The sequence below is a fragment of the Dromiciops gliroides genome, chromosome 2 (genome assembly GCF_019393635.1).
Source record: "Dromiciops gliroides isolate mDroGli1 chromosome 2, mDroGli1.pri, whole genome shotgun sequence".
NCBI classification, from domain to species: domain Eukaryota; kingdom Metazoa; phylum Chordata; class Mammalia; order Microbiotheria; family Microbiotheriidae; genus Dromiciops; species Dromiciops gliroides.
Window position 1 is genome coordinate 24,065,179 of NC_057862.1, and position 18,979 is coordinate 24,084,157.

Here is an 18,979-nt window from a genome sequence, read left to right on the forward strand (position 1 = left end):
TTCAAACCATGCCTGGCAGTTAGGCAGTCAGTAAACATGTATTAAGCATTTACTATCTCTTAAGTACCAGCACATAGTAATGTTAAGGCCTAAAATTCTAGCTATTCTGTCTAAAATATCTAATGAGTAGTCACCAATAAATTATAAGCTTCAGCAAGAGTTAGGCTTTTAAGCATTTATTAAGGAGAATAAGAATTTGGTAAAGAGAGAGAGAAAGGCCTAGAGTCCTATCTATTAAAGGGAGAGTGCATTTCTAGCTCCGCTCTCCACCAGAGTCCTCAGGAAAGAGCACAAGACGGAGCGCCAGTCTCCCCCCTTCTTCCTCCCACAAGCAAACGTCACTTCCTGATGCCAAAGAAAAGACTCCTGGTCTTGTCCTCATAGACCTTCACTTCATTTCTACAGTAAGTCTCCAGCAGGTGGCGTCATTCCAATCGTTACAGTAAGCACTATAATTTTATTGACTTTCTCTCCCTTCCACAAGCAAGTATATTACCTTTCAAATAGTAAGCGCTTAACAAATCTTTGATGAGTCGAGTTGAACTTTAAAGCACTCTGAAACTAGGCCAAAAGTATGGAAGGGCCTTTAAAGATCTTCCTTTCTCACCTCTTCATTTTACAAATAAGGAAACTGAGTCAAAAAGGGGTGAGAGTAGGTGGGGGTGGAGGAAGGCACACCCAAGGTCACAGAGCTGATAAACAGAAGGTTTAAGACTCAAACATGTCTCCTACCTCCAAGTTCATTGCTCTTTTCACCATGTTGGGATGAGTCATCCCTTAAATTGGGATAAAGGAGTCATAGACTTCGCTATGATGACAGGAATTTTGGGAGAGGTCACTATCTTTTGTATCTTCCCTTCCATGATCCCTCATACCTTTTTTCCCATTTATTGGCAATTGCACACTTCAAGATGATTTGCAAGACCGGGAGCCAGTATGGAGAGGGGAAAAGCCAATGGGAGGAGGTGACTGATTCTCTCCAGCCTCAAAAGACTCAGTGGAAGGTGCTGTCCATGTGGGGCATAGAAGGGATGAGTGAAATTCAATCTCCCTGTTTCAGCTAGGAATAAGCAAGTGATGGACACTTTCTGTTTGAAAGGAAAAGCCTTCAAGACTTACAACAACCTAAGCATTCCTTTTGTGAATGAGCCAAGTGAAGTTTTAAGGCTTACTAACAACAGATTAAAATAGAAATACAACTCCTGAAGCATCTTGAGATGGCTTCATTAAAACAACAATAACAACAATTATGCTTCCTCAAAGAAGTGACAATCCTAAGAAGCAGTAGCAAAGTGGAACTTTGGCAAATGGAGACAGCAGCGACAGACCGATGAGCAGATGGCAGAGTTTCATCAGATAATAATTATGGTGACAGAATGAAACAAGACGGTGGTGAGATTCAATGCTTTTAGAGAACCAAATGCAAGACCTAGAGGGGCAGCACTGCAGGGGGAACCTGGACCACACCTGGGAGCTTTAAGAACAAAGAGATATCAAAGCATAGTTGGCTGCCAGAAGATGGAGCCCCGGAGACTCAGGTTATACATCTGCCTTAGTCCAAAGCAGTTACACGAATTTCACATCTCTAATCTGCATGGTTCAAATGGCTTTGAAGCTTCACAAGTAGCTTCTAAGAGTCCCAGCTTCCAACTTGGGTAGGGAACATTGACCATCATACTCTATGGCAGAAAGAAGCAAGACATGCATTTCCAGGACTGAGGCAAGTCAGTCAATGGACAATGAGCCATCAGACAGCCACAGGTGACACTGAAGCCCAAACTCTTCTCTCACTTCCAAGCAGAAGGTTCTTCTAGGGAGTTGCTCAAAGAAAAGGCTTGTGGAAACTTGTACTTAGTTGTATATGGTAAGCGAGTGCAAAATTACTCTATTACAAGCTTTTCCCAGTTATTTACTTGCTATTCTACTGTAATTAAATACTATATATTTGATTTGGAAGGTAGGCAGAGCAGTAGGTAGAGATTCAGGCTAGAAGGCTAGAAGACCCGAGGTCAGATACTGCCTTAGACATTTACCAGCTGTGGGATGCTAAGCTCTGTCATCCTCAATGTCCTGTGAAAATGAGAGGGTCAGATCTGATGACCCCTAATGTCTCTTCTATTTCTAAACCTACACACCTAGGATCCAGTGATTTAGCATTCCTGCCCAATCTGTTAGTGAAGTCTAGCTAGGAGTTTGAGTCTGCCTACATTACCCCTACACTGGACTCAATGGAATTCCAATGTGAGTGGGATATGTGTGTTATATCAGCTTTGCCTAGTGTCCATGTTGCCCAACTACACTGAAACATTTGTCCCTTTCTGCTTTTCTCATCTCTAACAAATGGCTAGATTCCATTTCCAATTCAGGCATGCCTTGTTTTATTGGGTTTTGCTTTATTGTGCTTCACAGATATTCCTTTTTTTTTTTTTTTAACAAATTGAAGGTTTGTGGCAGTCTAAGTTGAGCAAGTCTATTGGCACCATTTTTTCCAAAAGCATGTGCTCACATAAAGTCTCTATCACATTTTGGTACTTATCAAAATATTTCAAACTTTCTCATTATGATTATACCTGTTACGGTGATCTGTGATCTGGGGTCTTTTCTGTTGCTATCGTAATTGGTTTTGACACAGTGGATAGAGCTCTAGGCCTGGAGTCAGAAAGACTCATATTCCTGATTTCAGTTCTGCCTTCAGATCCGTATCAGCTGTAGGACCCTGGGCAAGTCACTTAACCCTGTTTGCCTCAGTTCCTCATCTATAAAATGGAATGGAAAAGGCCAACTACTCCAGGATCTTTGCCAAGAAAAGACCAAATGGGTCTGTGAAGAAGTGGACGTGACTAAAAAACAACTCATCAACAGCATTGTCATTGATTTGTGGTGTCATGAACTGTGACCATGTAAGACGGAGAATAAAACCAATAAATGTGTGTTCTGACTGCTCCACCACCCCACCATTTCCACTCTCCCTCTCCTCAAACCTCCCTATTCCCTGAGACACAACAATATTGCAATCAGGCTGGCTAATAACCTTCCAATGACTTCTAAGTGAAAAGAAGAGTCAATGGGTGCAGCAAATTTCATTGTTGTCTTATTTTAAGAAATTTATGGGGCAGCTAGGTGGCACACTGGATAAAGCACCAGCCCTAGATTCAGGAGGACCTGAGTTCAAATCCAGCCTCAGACACTTGACACTTACCAGCTGTGTGACCCTGGGCAAGTCACTTAACCCTCATTGCCCCACAAAAAAAATGGCCACAGCCACCCTAACCTTCAGCAACCACCACCCTGATCATTCATCAACCTCAACATTGAGGCAAGACCCTCCACCAGCAAAAAGAAGGCTCTGATGATGGCTAGCATTTTTTAGCCATAAAGTATTTTTAATTAAGCTACGTACAATTTTTGACATAATCCTATTGCATGCTTAATAGACTATAGCATAGTGTAAAGATAACTTTTATATGCACTGGGAAACCAATAAATTCATGTGATTTGCTTTATTGTAATATTCGCTACACAATATTGCCCAGGGATGCCCGCACCTATAAGTGCTCTTGGCAAAGTTAGCCTTGGCCAAATTCTCCCATTTTCTAGGCCTATACTTATAGGTTGTACCTATAGTAGAAGGAGATACCGGACAAGAGGATGTAGGATACCTGCTCCTTCCTGAGATCTCCACGATAAATGTGCATCAACAGTCGCTGGACCAATCTGCCTCAGTCTCAGATGTTGATGTCCTGCATCTGCCGCCCAACGTGAGGTCGACATTCTCGGCACAAGTTGGAAGCTGTGACTACTCAAAGCTATTTGACCATTTGAGCCATGAGGACTAGAGGGGAAGGAATGGAAGTAACTGCTTTGGACTAAGGCAGATGCCTATGACAGTCATGGGGCCCACAATTCTTGCTTCTGTGTTTTCAATAAGAGGAAGAGGTCAGTGAGCCCTTTCTCACCAACAAACTCTCTCTCTTTATTCCCTTTATTTTCTAGCATTTTATTCTCTTCAGGCTTCATGACCTCATTGTGCCATTTTTGTAGATAGTGGTCTTCTCATCTGGCATGACCCCCAGTAGTAAGCTCCTTGAAGGCAGGGACTATTTCTCATTGTGTGTAGGGATTCACCACACTGTAGCTTGGTACCTTGAACACTTAATAATATGCCAATTGAATTGAATTGAATTAGCCCCTTCAAGCTTCTTAAAGACAGGAACCCCGTCTTATCTGAATTGTGTTTCTTTCTCAAGGCCCAGCACACTGAGTATTCTTTAATAAGGAATTTGTTGCTGAAAAGAATTGGCAATTCAGGTACAAAGGAGCCCTCGGATACCGGCAGTGGCAAAGGAAGGCAGAGTGTAATTAAGATTTGGTCCTGCAGTGTGTAAAGAGAAAATATTTGACAAAGGATCTCAAACTATTATTCGACCACATCAGGCCACAAGTGGTTGCTTCTCTGGCAGGAGAGCAAGGCCAGGAGCTAGAACAGCCAGGTTTGAATCCCAGCACTGCCCCATGATGAGTGGGTGTAACTCTGGGCAAGTTGCTTTCTGTGCTGGGCCTCAGTTTCCCCATCACTTAGGGCTTGTGAAGTGCTTGATGTGGACTGTTGCCCTGGATTCTTACAGTCCCGTGAGATAAGAGCTATAGCTGTTATCATCCTCACTTTGCATATGAGAAAACTGAGGTCAAGTGACTTGCCTGAAGTCCCATAGCTAGGCAGTGTTTAAGGTGAAATTTGAACTTGGATTTTCCTGATTCCAGGCCAGAGATTCTAGCATCTCTCAAATGAAGAGGTTGGGTTCAATTATCTCTAAATCCCCTTCTAACTATCAATCCTAGGATTACCACTTCAGTGTTAAGGAAACCTAAGTTAACTTGCTGCCTGACACAAGCTACATAATTTTATTTCTCTGGGCTCTGTAGCTATATAGTCTCTGGACACTCTCAGCTCTGTGCCTTCACAGAGGGTCACACAGGGGTCCCTAGACCATACCAAGGAGATAACAGGTACAATTGGAACATCCCCTTGCCTCATCGCATCTGGAAAATGTGACAGCATAGTTTGGCTTATATTCCCCAGATATGTCTAAGTTCATATCTTGTCCCCCTGTTAGACTGTAAGCTTCCTGAGGTCAGGAACTGTTTTCACTTTTATTTTTTGTATCCCCAGCATTTAGCACAGTGCCTAATATATAGCAAATACTTCATAAAATGCTTGTTGAGTGATCCAAGACTATTCCAAAGGACTCATGGTGAAAAATGCAATATGTCTCCAGAGAAAAACTGATAATCTGAATATAGACTGAAGTATATTTTCTTTCTTTCTCTCTTTTTCTTTCTTTCTTTCTTTCTTTTCTTTTCTTTTCTTTCTGGTTTGAATTTTCTTACACAAAATGACTAATGTGAAAATATGTTTTACATGATTGTACATGTATAACCTATATCAGATTGCTTGCTGTCTCAGGGAGGGGAAGGAGAGAATTTGAAACTCAAATATTTTTTAAAGTGTTAAAAATTGTTTTTACATGTAATTGGGGGGAATAAAATATTATCTAATAAGTAAATAAACAAATAAATAAAGATGGATAAATGGACAGACAGATATAGATGAATGGATAGATGAATAAATAGACAGATAAATTAATGAATGCATGCATGAATGAATGAATAAATAAATGAGTGCTTGTTGATGGATTGATTGATGTGGCCATAGGGGGAGGGATTCAGAGTAGGGAGCCGGTATTAATTAAGCACCTACTATGTGCCAGACACTGTGCTAAGTGCTTTACAAATATTATCTTATTTTAGCAATGGATGGTGTCAAACAGGATAAACTCAGCACTTTCCCTTTCCCCATTCCAGAGACAAAGGTACAAAACAGAAGATTAAAAAAAAAAAAAACAGAACCAAAGGTCCTTGCCTGGACTTCATGAGGGTGGAAGAGTCATGTTCTTCTGTGATCACAATAATGTGTTCCTCCAATGAGGAAATTCTGCATGGCTGCTTTTTTTTTTCCCCCAAGGCAATGAGGGTTAAGTGACTTGCCCAGGGTCGCACAGCTAGTAAGTGTCAAGTGTCTGAGGCTGGATTTGAACTCAGGTCCTCCTGTATCCAGAGTCGGTGCTTTATCCACTTGCATTTTTCTTTTATGAAAATGATGGGCTTTATCAGAAATCATGGCAGCAGGGTGGACAATGAGAAAGTCCAACCACAAGGCCAATATCTTCTTCCTACAGGCACAGTTCTCAGATGACAGTTGCCCTGGAATTTCAGAAGTAAATTATCCTTTGGGCTTCTGTCTCAAAGAGGCATGTTCATAATTTAATGTCAAAGATTATAATGTAAAAATAATAAAAAGCAACCAAAATAGTCTATAGCAATTTTCTGATAAAGTAAATTTGTTCTCCCCACCTCCGTTTGTGATTTAAATGGCCCAGAGTGACGTTTTCTTTGGCTTTTTTAAACTATGTGTTAATTAAAATTATGGAAATGGATTTTGGAAGCCACAGTCCAGCCCCAGAGTAGAAAGATGATCGCCAGAGATCTAGTCACAAAGCCAGACCCTTCTCCTGATGCATCTTAATAAAGATCTAAGTTGCTAATTGTTTTTGTGCATGCTGCCCTCCAAAGAAAATTATGATTCTAGTAAAATCCACTATTATGCTTGCAATAACCAGGGTATCTTCAGGCTTGGGCAATACTGGCAATTTGGGTCATCAAAGCACTAAGCCAGGCCCCATTTTTTGTGCCCTTTTTCTCCTCCCATTAAGTCAAGGACCCTTTTCTTATTTTCACTAAACCAGATGTTTTGATAGTATTCATATTCAAAGAGGCTCAGCTTATCATGGGTCACCTACCTTGAGCAATTTGGAACAGGGAACCTGGTAGACAGAAAACTGAATGCTTTGGTCCATCAGGATATCTGTACCCCAACAGGGACAGGTTGAGTGTTCTAAGTTTTGTTCCAGGATGATGAAATTTAGGAAGGGCACTCAGAGCATTTCTTGGCCTTTAGAAGCATAGAAACAACTAAATTTAGTGTGCATAGACACACACACACACACACACACACACTCCTTAGCAATTAATAACAGGTTAATATAGGAAGTTGCTAAATGGTGGCTTCTTCTTCTAGCAGCCACACCCCTTGGAGTGTTCCTTCTTAACCCAATTCCTCACTGTTCTTCTTCCGTTCAAGGCAAATTTCATAGGGCTGAACCCTAAGTGGGTTTTGTGCTCCAGGCACAAAAGATGCTAGTTATGGGTCTAATATGGAAACACTGCATTCAAGATTTTTGGATCATGAATTGTGAGTTCGTGCCTGAAGCAATGAAAGGAACCTTAGAGGTCATCTATTCCAAACTCATTTGACAGATGAAGAAATTTAGGCTTAGAGAGGGGAGGTGGCATTCCAAAGGTTGTGTGTATGTATGTGTATGTATATAATATATGTGTATATACATACATAAATATGTGTATATATGTGTGTATGTCATCAGTTATTAACATAATCCCTGGAACATAATAGGTGCCTAATAAATGCTTGTTGAATTAATGAGTGAAGAGACCAAACAAGAGATAGGATCGTGGGAGGTAAAAAGGATAATTTTGATTGGATGAAATTTTTAAAGTTTTGCATAAACAAAACCAATGCAGCAAAATTAGATGGAAAGTCAGTAACTGGGAGAAAAAATTGCAGCAAATTTCTCTGATGGCATGATTTCTTAAATATATATGGAACTGAACTAAATTTATAAAAATAAGAGTTATTCCCCAAGTGAAAAATGCTCAAAGAACATGAACAGATGATTTTTTTCCCATTTATTTAGAATTTATTTTCCCAAATTACATGTAATAACAATTTTAATGTTGATTTTTAAAACTCTGTGTTCCAAATTCTCTTCCTAACAGACAATTTCAAAAGAAGAAATCCAAAGCTATCAACAGATACCACTTCACACTCATCAGATTGGCTAAGATGTCAGAAAAGGAAAATGATAAATGCTGAAGAGGATATGGAAAAATAGGGACACAAATAAACTGTTGACAGCTCAGTGATGTAAAGTATAGAGTGCCAGGCCTGGAGTCAAAAAGACTCATATTCCTGAGTTCAAATCCAGCCTCAAACACTAGCTATGTGACCCTGGGAAAGTCACTTAACCCTGTTTGTCTTAGTTTTCTCACCTGTAAAAGGAGCTAGAGAAGGAAATGGCAAACCACCCCAGTATCTTTACCAAAAAGAAAAAAAAAACAAATGGGGTCACAAAGAGTCAGACACAACTGAAAAATGACTATAAACAACAATGCACCATTGGTAGAGTTGGCCATTTTGTTCAGACCATTGGAGAATAATTTGGAACTATGCCCAAAGGGTTAAAAAATGTACATATCCTTTGACCCAGTAATACCAGTACTATATCAGTAACCCAAAGAGATCAAGAAAAGAGAAAAGACTTATATGTACAAAAATATTATTATAGCTCTTTTTGTGGCAGCAAAGAACTGGAAATTGAGGGAATGCCTGCGAATTGGAGAATGGCTGAACAAGTTGTGGTATATGATTGCGATAGAGTATAATTGTGCCCTAAGAAATGATGAAGGAGATGGTTTCAGAAAAACTTAGGAAGATGTATATGAACTGATTCAAAGTGAAATGAGTGAAACCCAGAGAAAATTGTAAATAGTAACAGCAATTTTGCAACAATTCCAAAGTACTCATGATGAAAAATATTATTCACTTTCAGAAAGAGAACTGACAAACTCTGAGTACACATTGAAGCAGATGTTTTTCATGTTCTTTATCTTTCTGGCTTTTTTGGAAACATGGCTAATATGGAAATATATTTTGCATGACTTCACATATAAAATTGATATAATATTGCTTGCCTTTTCAATGATTTGGGGAGGGGGCTGATAGATGAAAGAATTTGGAACTCAAAAATTTTTTAATGAATTTTAAAAATAAATGAGTGAATAAATGCAATGATTATTTCCTTTTTTTTTGTAGCCCTTGAACTGGTTTTCCCACCCACTCCAGTCCATCCTCTATTCAGTCAATAAAGTGATGATCCTAAAGTTCAGATTAGAACATGTCACCTTCCCCACACACATACTAGATGAACTCTAATGGCTCCCTATTACCTCCAGTGTCAAATATTTAGTTTTCTATTTGTTATTTAAAGCTCTTTATAAACTTACCCCTTCCTACTTTTCTAGCTTCCTTGCACCTTACTAGCCACCATGTACTCTACAACCCTGTGACACCGCACTATCTGCAGTTCAACAAGCATGGTACTTCATCTCCCATATCCAAGTCTTTGTACTATACATGCCCTCTCACCTAAACTTCTTAGTTTCCAAGGCTTCCTTTAAGGCTGAGTTCAAATATCACCTTCTACAGAAGGCCTTTCTAGGTTCCCTCCAAATGATAATGTCTTCCATTTTTTTTTTCTTTTGGGGGGGTGGGAGGGGTGGTCAATGAGGGTTAAGTGACTTGCCCAGGGTCACACAGCTAGTGCCTGAGTCCAGATTTGAACTCAGGTCCTCCTGAGTCCAGGGCTGGTGCTTTATCCACTATACCACCTAGCTACTCCCTAATGTCGTCCATTCTGAGAATATCTCCTTTCTCATTCTCTCTCTCCCTCTCTCTCTATGTATGTATGTATGTATGTATGTATGTATGTGTATGTGTGTAAGTATATATACATACACACATACACATACAAATATATTACATACAATATATAGCATGTATGCCTATATTTATATTGTACATGTGTATATACATACGTGTATATGTATATACTATTTACTGTGTTATATAAAATATTTATATGTATATTATATGTTGTATATTATACTTTATGTGTGTATATATAACATTTATTATATGCCTGTTTGTATATGTGTGTATGTAATGTACTATATACCATGGTGTGTATAATATATATTTATATGTGTGTGTGTATATACATATAAATATATAGTATATAATAGCTATTCTGTATATACATATGTGTGTGTGTATATATGTATAATATTTTATAGGCACACAACTGCTTTCATGTTATCTCTCCAAAGATCAGTCTGGCGGTGAGCATCAGGCACAGAGCCAGAAAGCAGGAGTGTGGTGCCTAGCAGTTCTGACTGCCTCAGGAGACCCAGCCTCGGGGGCTGTGGTTCAGGCCTGGGCTCCAGTCGCCCAGAATCTGGGTGAGAGGCAGGAGACCCAAGCACCAATTTAGACATGGAAGAATAAGGCCAGAAGCCAGGCTTATCTTGGTCCAGCTCTATCATTTGTGGTCTCTCCAAACCTCAGATTCCTCTTATGGGAATGAAGCAGATGATTTCCAACATCTATTCCAAACCTAAATTCTATAAATTCTGAACTTACTGAGACCGAGGATCAAGGTGCTCCATTTCAAGGGGAAAAGGGACTAGTGGTGACGTTAACCTGATCCTGGGTAACCTGCCCTATGGATGAGTCTTTATTCCACCCTTTTCTCCATCCCAAGCAAAGACTAGATTAATCCCTAATCCTGGGATGGGGATCATGGGGACTCTGGGAGTCAGCACAGAAGTGGGGATATAGTGGTGGAGCTGAAGTTGGAAAGACCTAGGTTCGAATCCCACTTCTAACACCTACTGATTGTGTGACCAAGAACCATCACCCAAGTTCTGGAAGCTTCCACTCCTTACTCTATAAATAAGTCACATGATACAAGTAGAGTGCCTGTTTGTACTTGTCCCTAGAGGGGGTTGACAAAGCATGGTGGAGATTTGTCTTGAGGTACCCAAGATAGCCTCTGTCCAGTGGGTAGGGTGCCAGAGATAATGTCAAAGCTCATGAGGAAGCCTTTATAGTTATTTCCTTCTCCGAGGGAGATTTTGATTCCTGCCTAGAAGGGAACAGGAAAAGGGGCCGCGAATCTGGACGCTGTTCTCCTCTGGTGTGGGGTACCTGGCTAGGATTATACCTATTGGCTCCCTTGAATATTGCTAGTCTGGGAGTGATTCTTCTTTCCTTAGGTTCGAGCTGCTTTCCTGACCTCTTTCTCTTAAAGAGGAAGGTATACTCCGGGTTTATATCTGAAGGCTTGATCCCTCCCCACCAAATACAAAATAGAAAAGGTCACCACAAGTAGTTAAAAATAAGTAAAAATCCTTTATCCAAGCAAACAGAAATAAGAGAAATTATAAAGATTAGAAGATACTGGAGTCCTTTAACTGGGAGGAAGCTAAGATCCAGGGAGAAAGGTTGTCCAGTCTCACCCCAAAATCTAATTTGGCAAGCTATAAATCTGAGAGATGTGAAGGAGCCAGCTTTCCCATAAATGTTGCTGCTTCCAGTCTTTTCTCTCTCTCCCTGGAGTTGATTGTATCCTCTCTCAAAGTAGGAAGGAAAAGAATTTCTCTCCTCTCCAAAACTCTGGGGCTACTTGTGTGCCTCAAACAGGTGAACAGAGTGACATCATCATCATCTCCGCCAATGAGGAGGACCTTATGCAAGTGCTTCAGGTCTCTATCTAGGGTTACAGCTGTCAAATGACTGCCATGATTCTTTTTTTTTTTTTTTGGCAGGGCAATGAAGGTTAAGTGACTTGCCCAGGGTCACACAGCTAGTAAGTGTCAAGTGTCTGAGGCTGGATTTGAACTCAGGTCCTCCTGAATCCAAGGCCAGTGCTTTATCCACTGCGCCACCTAGCTGTCCCCTACTGCCATGATTCTTGTACTACTGACCTTACAGGGTTAGCATGAAGAATGAAGTTTACAAACCTCAAGCCTACCTAGAAATTGGAATGGTCATTATGAGCAAAATCTAGTCAGTGTGGCACAGTGGGGAAAGTGCTAGCTTTGGAATCAAGAAAACCTGAGTTCTTATCTTACCAATTATACTCTCTAGCATGCTGTGTGGCTCTGAACAAATCACTTAGCCTCACTCTACCTCAGTTTCCTCATCTGTAAAATAGATAAATAATAGTACCTACCTCACAGGGTCGTTGTGAGGAACAAATGAGATAATATGTGAATCACTTTGCAATTATTAAGCACCTGCCAGTCACTATGCTAAGTACCGGGGATACAAAAAGAAGCAAAAGATAGTCCCTGTCCTCAAAGAGCTTATAATCTGAATTTAGCTATTATTGTCTTCATCATCATCTATACTAATCCATAACTACCAGGAGGCAGCCCCTGGTACAATTTTTAGAGTAAAGGATTGACAGATGCCATTTACTCCCCTGGTGACCTTGGGTGAATCCCTTCACCTCTGTAGGCCCTAGTCCCCTCATTTCTAAATGGGGGGGGTGGAATAAATCACCTCTAAGGTACCTCCTGGCTCTAAATCTATAATCCTATGGATTCCAGGTCATTTTGTAAAGAGGGAAAATCCACTTTAATCCTCATGAGGAATTTTAGAGCTAGAAGGGACCCTTGAGACCCTATCATCCAAACTCTTCATTTGACAAATGAGGAAACAGAGACCTGGATATATACATACATACACACACATACATACATACATACATACATACACACACACATATATATACATATATATGTATGTATATATATATGTGTGTGTATATATATATATAGGTGGGGGCAATGGGGGTTAAGTGACTTGCCCAGGGTCATACAGCTAGTAAGTGTCAAGTGTCTGAAGCCAGATTTGAACTCAGGTCCTCCTGAATCCAGGGCTGGTGCTTTCTCCACTGCACCGCCTAGCTGCCCCTTCTTTCCATATACTTTTTAAAATGTCCTTTCCAAAACATAGTGTTTACTATTTAGATGTTTCTTCACATTTTTCACTTTTAAAAACAAGAACTTTGGGCAAAAGGAAATTGTAATCCCCTTACGATTCATACCAGTTTAATTCAACCTGTATTAACTAATTAAGCTCTTACTATATGCAAGGCACTGTGCCAGGTATTGGACATGCAAAGACAACACACAAACTGTCCCTGCCTTCAAAGAGTTCACATTCTCCTGGAATGATATAAGATATAAGAAAGGGACCTCAGTCATTGGGTAGTCCAATTAGCACTCATTGTTCAGATGAAGAAACTTAAGGCCAAGAAGTCATTACTTGCCCAAGATCGGAGCCACTATGGGAAACCTGGCTCCGACTTGAAATCCAGAGCTCTTTCCAGGATACCCTGTTGCCACAGGTGTACAGATAAGTAGACACAAGATTTGTAAAAGGCAGTATGAACTAACATCAAGAAAGCGCTCCAACTGACAGCTTGGAGGCCCCAAAACTTTATAGAAGAGGTAGCACCTGAGCTATTCTTTGAATGGAGCTAGGGATTCTGGGAGGCAAAGGAGAATGTGAAAGTGTGGAATAGGAAGTGGAATATCACATGAGGGGTAGAGCAACAAGTAGGCGAGTTTGATTGCCTAGGAGGCTATGTGACTGGAAATAAAGTAAATAAAATGGGAACTGTAGACCTGTCTGCACCTCACTTGAGATTTTCCACAATCCTGAGAGAATGGTAGATTTTGGATAATGGCCCTGAAAGCCTTACTTATAAAAGCTTTCAAAGTGGGTTCAGCCACAGAGATGGCCACAGACTCTGGATATTTATTAGTCACTATCTAAATATCTACTTAGTCCATGATAAGCAAGTGGACTTCATTATGTTCAGGATAGGTTCAAAGTTCACTAAGTTGCCTTCAGCCAGCTGGGCTCCATCTTGCCAAATGGAGGCCCCTGTGAACTTGGGAGGTCCCTGAAAGCAATGACATGGGTACAATGCGTGGGCCGAGAAGGTGCTTGGCACAGTCCCTGGGGAGGAAGGGCTTGGCTGCTTCCTGAGGGAGCTGTTGGGCCCAGTACAGATGAGGAATCTGGCAACAGTTGATGGAGGAGCCCCAGAACCCTACCCTGTCCACCCAGTAAAGACTCCAAGGCGGACGCTGACTGTACAAGCAGTTAGAGGATATTAAAAACGCACAGCACCGAGGGAAAATATTTATAGGCGTGACAGCAAGTTTCCTTGTAATAATTTATGGGCTAACTGCAGAAAAAGGAAACACACAAACGATGAATAAAATAGCCAATATGTAAACATCATGGCTTCTACAAACTCTCTCTCTCCCGTTAAAAATTAAGATTGAGGTTTAGCAAGGTAAATGGCTACATTTCAGTGGTCGACGATGTCCCTTGATTCTAAGGGTTACTGACTGATTTACAATTTCCTGGGTTGTTTTTTTTTTAAAAGAACCTATATTTGTCAGCACAATTTTTATGTTTCTTTCCTTAAAATAGGCACCAGGGATCCAAAAGGACACATAATATTACCTTGACTTCTCTGAAGATCTCCTAGCACATGAAAAATGTCCAGGCTCATCACTAAAAGGTTTTTATTTGTAAACAGAACCAGCTTCTGGGTAGCTAGAGCCAGGATCTTTTTTCCTTCCCCATTCTTTCTTTCCCTCCTTGCAGGTTAACCCCTCTCTGCCATGTAAACAGTGCGAGAAATGCACTTCAGAGGCCACACTTTGAAGTCAGGCTAATGACATGTGCGGTTCACTACTTTCACATATTACATGCTGCAAAATTGAGTTGCCAAAAGGATTAGCAAGTCAGGAGAGGAGTAGAGATGGAAGGAAACCCAAGTCTTTCCCATCCCAATCTCGTGTGCTGAATGAGCATGATTTTTCAGTCTTCTTTCCCAAGAGTTCTGCCTGGAGGCTCCTTTTCAAAGAGTTAAACGGCCTCCCTGTGCAAGTCGTTCCATTCCATGTACTTATGAACAGCTAAGATTAAAAAATAGTGAGGAGAGCATCACTAGAATTCGGCTCTCCAGAAGATATCCAAGCTCAACATGTGTCAACAATGCAATATGGCAAGCCACAAACTCTATAGTGGGTATGAGAATTGTGGTCAAGTATTGAGAAGGTTGTCACCTGAAAGAGAAATGAGGCTCACTCTTTTTTTCCTCAGAGGGTAGAACTGGGAACAGTCAATGGAAGTTTCAATAGGACCAATCTGGGCTTGATGCTAGGAAAAAAGTTCCTAGCCACTCGAATTATCCTGAAGTAGAACAGGCTGCCTTGAAAGGGATAATACCCTCCTTTCCCCCTCACTGGGGGCGGGGAGTCTGCAAGCAAAGGTTATATGAGCATTTGTTAGATATGTTGTAATGGGGATTCTTTTTCAGGCATGGGTTGGATTCGATGGTCCCTGAGCTGCCTTCCAAGTCTGAGATTTTGTGATTCCATGAAAAAGGAGAAAATCAAACATTTAAAGAGTTTTACTTGACAAACATCCAGGTACATATGTGGGTGCCATGGAATGAAGTAACCTGATGATGCTTGAAATCAGAAACGTCACCAAGAAAATCTTTGTCAAACTAAACTAATATAATGTACCAATAATTGACTTCCTAGTCCCTAAAAATAAACCCCATGGAACATTTACTCAAGGCTCAAATATTCATAAGTGCTCATTTACATAGATTTGGGTTTCATTTCATACTGAGAGTTCTGTGCTTAAAACCCTTTGAAATACTTTACATTTCATTCTCTGGTCCACCATTGGGAGTGTAAGCTACTAATTTGATGGACTAGATCTTTCCAAGACAGCCAATATTTTCTAAGTAGTCTTCCAAGTATTCTTTACCTAGTAGCAACAAAACTGTGTTTTCTAACTCTCGATCCAGTTCAATCCAACAGCTATAAATTAAGTACTTACCACATAATTGTAAATTAAGCACCTACTATGTGCCCAGTACTATTCTAAACACTGGAGATAGGGTAGGGATATGGGCTGTGAGCTCATTATTTTTGAGTGAGGAAATTCCCTCTCCCAGTGCCAGTTGTTATTTTCTCTGTAATTTACTCAGAGTTGCCTGGCTACTGAGAAGTTAAATAATTTGTCAGCTTGTATGTGTCATTGGCAGGACTTGAACCCAGGTCTTACAAATTCCAAGGCCAGATCTCTATACACTGTATCATATTGCCTCTCATAGGGGCACAAAGACAAAATAGTCCCTGGCATCAAGGCTCTTACATCCAATCAGAGGAGCTTGTATTAAAGACAATACCTCTTAGCCTCCTTTGCCTTAAGTGTTGTTGTTTTTTTAAATCAACCATTTAGGAGTAAAAACTAAAATAAAAATTGCCTACAGAGCTATAATTAAGAAGGGGGGCAGCTAGGTGGCACAATGGATAGAGCACCAGCCCTGGAGTTGGGAGGACCTGAGTTCAAATCTGGCCTCAGACACTTGACACTTAACTAGCTGTGTGACCCTAGGCAAGTCACTTAACCCCAATTGCCTCACCAAAGGAAAAAAAAAGAATGGGGAAGCAGGGACTTTGCCCAAGGGCAGCAAACTCTGGGGGTAGTAGGAGGGATTCTGGACCAGAGAAAGGATGCTGCTTAGCATTTAGTTAGCATGGATAATTAGTTAAAATAGGAAGCTACCAAATGAAGGACTAGAGTTGACTCCTATCCCACCCTCTGTGATGTTCTCCATTACCCTTTCTCTTGGAAGCCACCCCAAAAGAGGAGCCTCATGGTGTCCTGGGGGTTTTGCCTGCCCACTCCAGGGTGCTTTCCCGCTCCACCCCTCCTCCAAGGTCATGGTTACTGCCCATTGCCCTGGGCTCTTACGTTCTGACTCACAGTCTGTTGGTAAAGCCTCAGAGAATCCATTTGGATTCTATAATAAAATCAACCAATAAATACTTATTGAGTGCCTACCGTGGGCCAGGACATTGGCTAGCAGCTAGGGATCCAAAGACCTATGTAAAACTGTCCCTGCCCTGAAGGTGCTTCCCCTCTAACCCGAGAGACTGAATATACATATACAGTCATGTAGCTACTACATACAAAATGGATACATAGTCACCTCGGGAGGAATGAGAAGGAACTTGGACAGGCCTCATGCACAAAGAAGGGGGTGCTTGAGCTATCTTGAAGAAAACTAGGAATTCCAAAAGGCAGAGGCAAAAAGAACATTTTCCAAGGAATTACTGTATCCTTCAGAAAATGGCTGCATATTTCCCGACTGTATTTTTCCCCCCTTAAAGTCAGCACTTATCTATTATTCCTTATCATGGCCCAGTTTCATTTGTGTTTATTTTATGGTGAACTAAAAAGTACAAGAAAGTGACACCTGGTACAAACAGATGTAGTGAAGTCAGCAGAACCAAGAAAACATCATACACAAATACCACAGCAACTCAAATGACATTGACCCTGACAGGCTGTGGCACCCAGATTAAAAGCAACAAGAACCAGTCTGGGAGCCAGAGCACCGATGATGAAACATTACCCTCATTTTGGTTGAGAGGTGGAGAACTAGAAATTTGCAATGTCCACAGGACTCCCTCCTGATAACTCCACACCTTGGACTCTATGAGACCCAAAAGGAAGCTTACAATGAAGAAAACAATCATAGCTTCTCATCTCCCTAGTCATAAAAGGTAGTAGGTAGTAGAAACATTCTCTTCATGTATATTTAAATCCATATTGCCTCCCACACTTTCCCTGTATAAATTATCCCCCTCTTCATGTGTGTAGAAAGAAACATATGAATAAATATGAATATGAATTTTAAGTATTTTGTGTATATGTGTATATATATATGTATCATATATACACACACATATTTGGTGCGTATATAGTGTATAGCAAATATATAAAGTATATAGTAAATATATATAAATATAAAATAAAACAGTAACACAAAGTTGGAGTGTATACATATATGCACACTATTTAAATAGACATGATATTTAAATATATTTATATATTATAATATATAATATTGATTATAAGCATATTTTAATATATTAAATATTATAATATACTTAATTGAGAGGTCAGCTAGGTGGCACAGTGGATAGAGCACTGGCCCTAGAGTCAGGAGGACATGAATTCAAATCTCACCTCAGACACTTACTAGCTGTGTGACCCTGGACAAATCACTTAACCCAAATTAATTTAAACATCCAGGGCCATCTCCAATTGTCCTGATATATATCTTGCCACTGGACTCAGATGGCTCTGGAGGAGAGAGTGAAGCTGGTGACTTTGCATAGCCTTCCCTCACTTAAATCCAATTCACTACAAGTTATGACATCACCCTGATGTCATGGTTCACTTCAAGAAAAAAAGACAAACAACAAATATATTAAATGTATATTATATTTAAATACAAACTATTTAAATATATATTCATATATTTTATAGTATATATAATTTAAGTAAATACTATATATTTCAATATAGACTATATATAAATATATTTCAATATAGACTATATATAATATATTATTATGCACTTAATATAAATACTGCATGTTTAGAATATAAATACTATTTTTATTCTACATAGACTATCCTATTTATATTGAAACTATACATACTACTTATTTCTATAGAAATTATACATTATTTATATGTAGATTGCATATATATACTACACATTTATTTATTGATTATATATACCCTCTATATAGTGATTGTATATGACACATATATGTATGAGAATGTATAAATTTGATGTATATTAAACACACAGGCTTTTCCAAAAATCTTAAAACTGCCCCAAGACTGTGGGACACCCTGTATATATCAAATTCCAACTTTGGTTATTTGTTACATATTTATTTATATGTGTACAAGTTGATTTCACAGAGAATATAAGCTCTTGAGGGAAATTGCTAATCAGGTTTCCCTATATGCCTATGCTTTCCCTATATGCCAGTGCTTGGCATATAGTATTTGTTGTTGTTCGGTTGTGATCAACTCTTCATGACCTGATTTAGTATTTTCTTGGCAAAGATGCTGGAGTGGTTTACCATTTCCTTCTCTAGCTCATTTGACAGATGAGGAAACTGAGGCAAATAGGGTTGAATGACTTGCCCAGAGTCATACAGCTAGTGTCTGAGGTCACATTGGAATTCAGGCTTCCTGACTAGACTCAGTGTCCTATCCACTGTACCACCTAACTGCTCAGCACATAGG

The 18,979-nt window shown here is 39.9% G+C and overlaps 1 protein-coding gene and 1 long non-coding RNA gene across 3 annotated transcripts in view; one reads left to right on the top strand and one right to left on the bottom strand.

Moving 5' to 3' along the window:
* CABCOCO1 (ciliary associated calcium binding coiled-coil 1) overlaps window positions 1-18,979 on the top strand; it is a 157,272-nt gene that overhangs the window by 121,699 nt on the left and 16,594 nt on the right. The gene's annotated exons all lie outside the window — the stretch shown is intronic.
* The window catches only part of LOC122739842, a 64,839-nt gene that overhangs the window by 45,141 nt on the left and 719 nt on the right, over window positions 1-18,979 (bottom strand). The window lies entirely within an intron of this gene.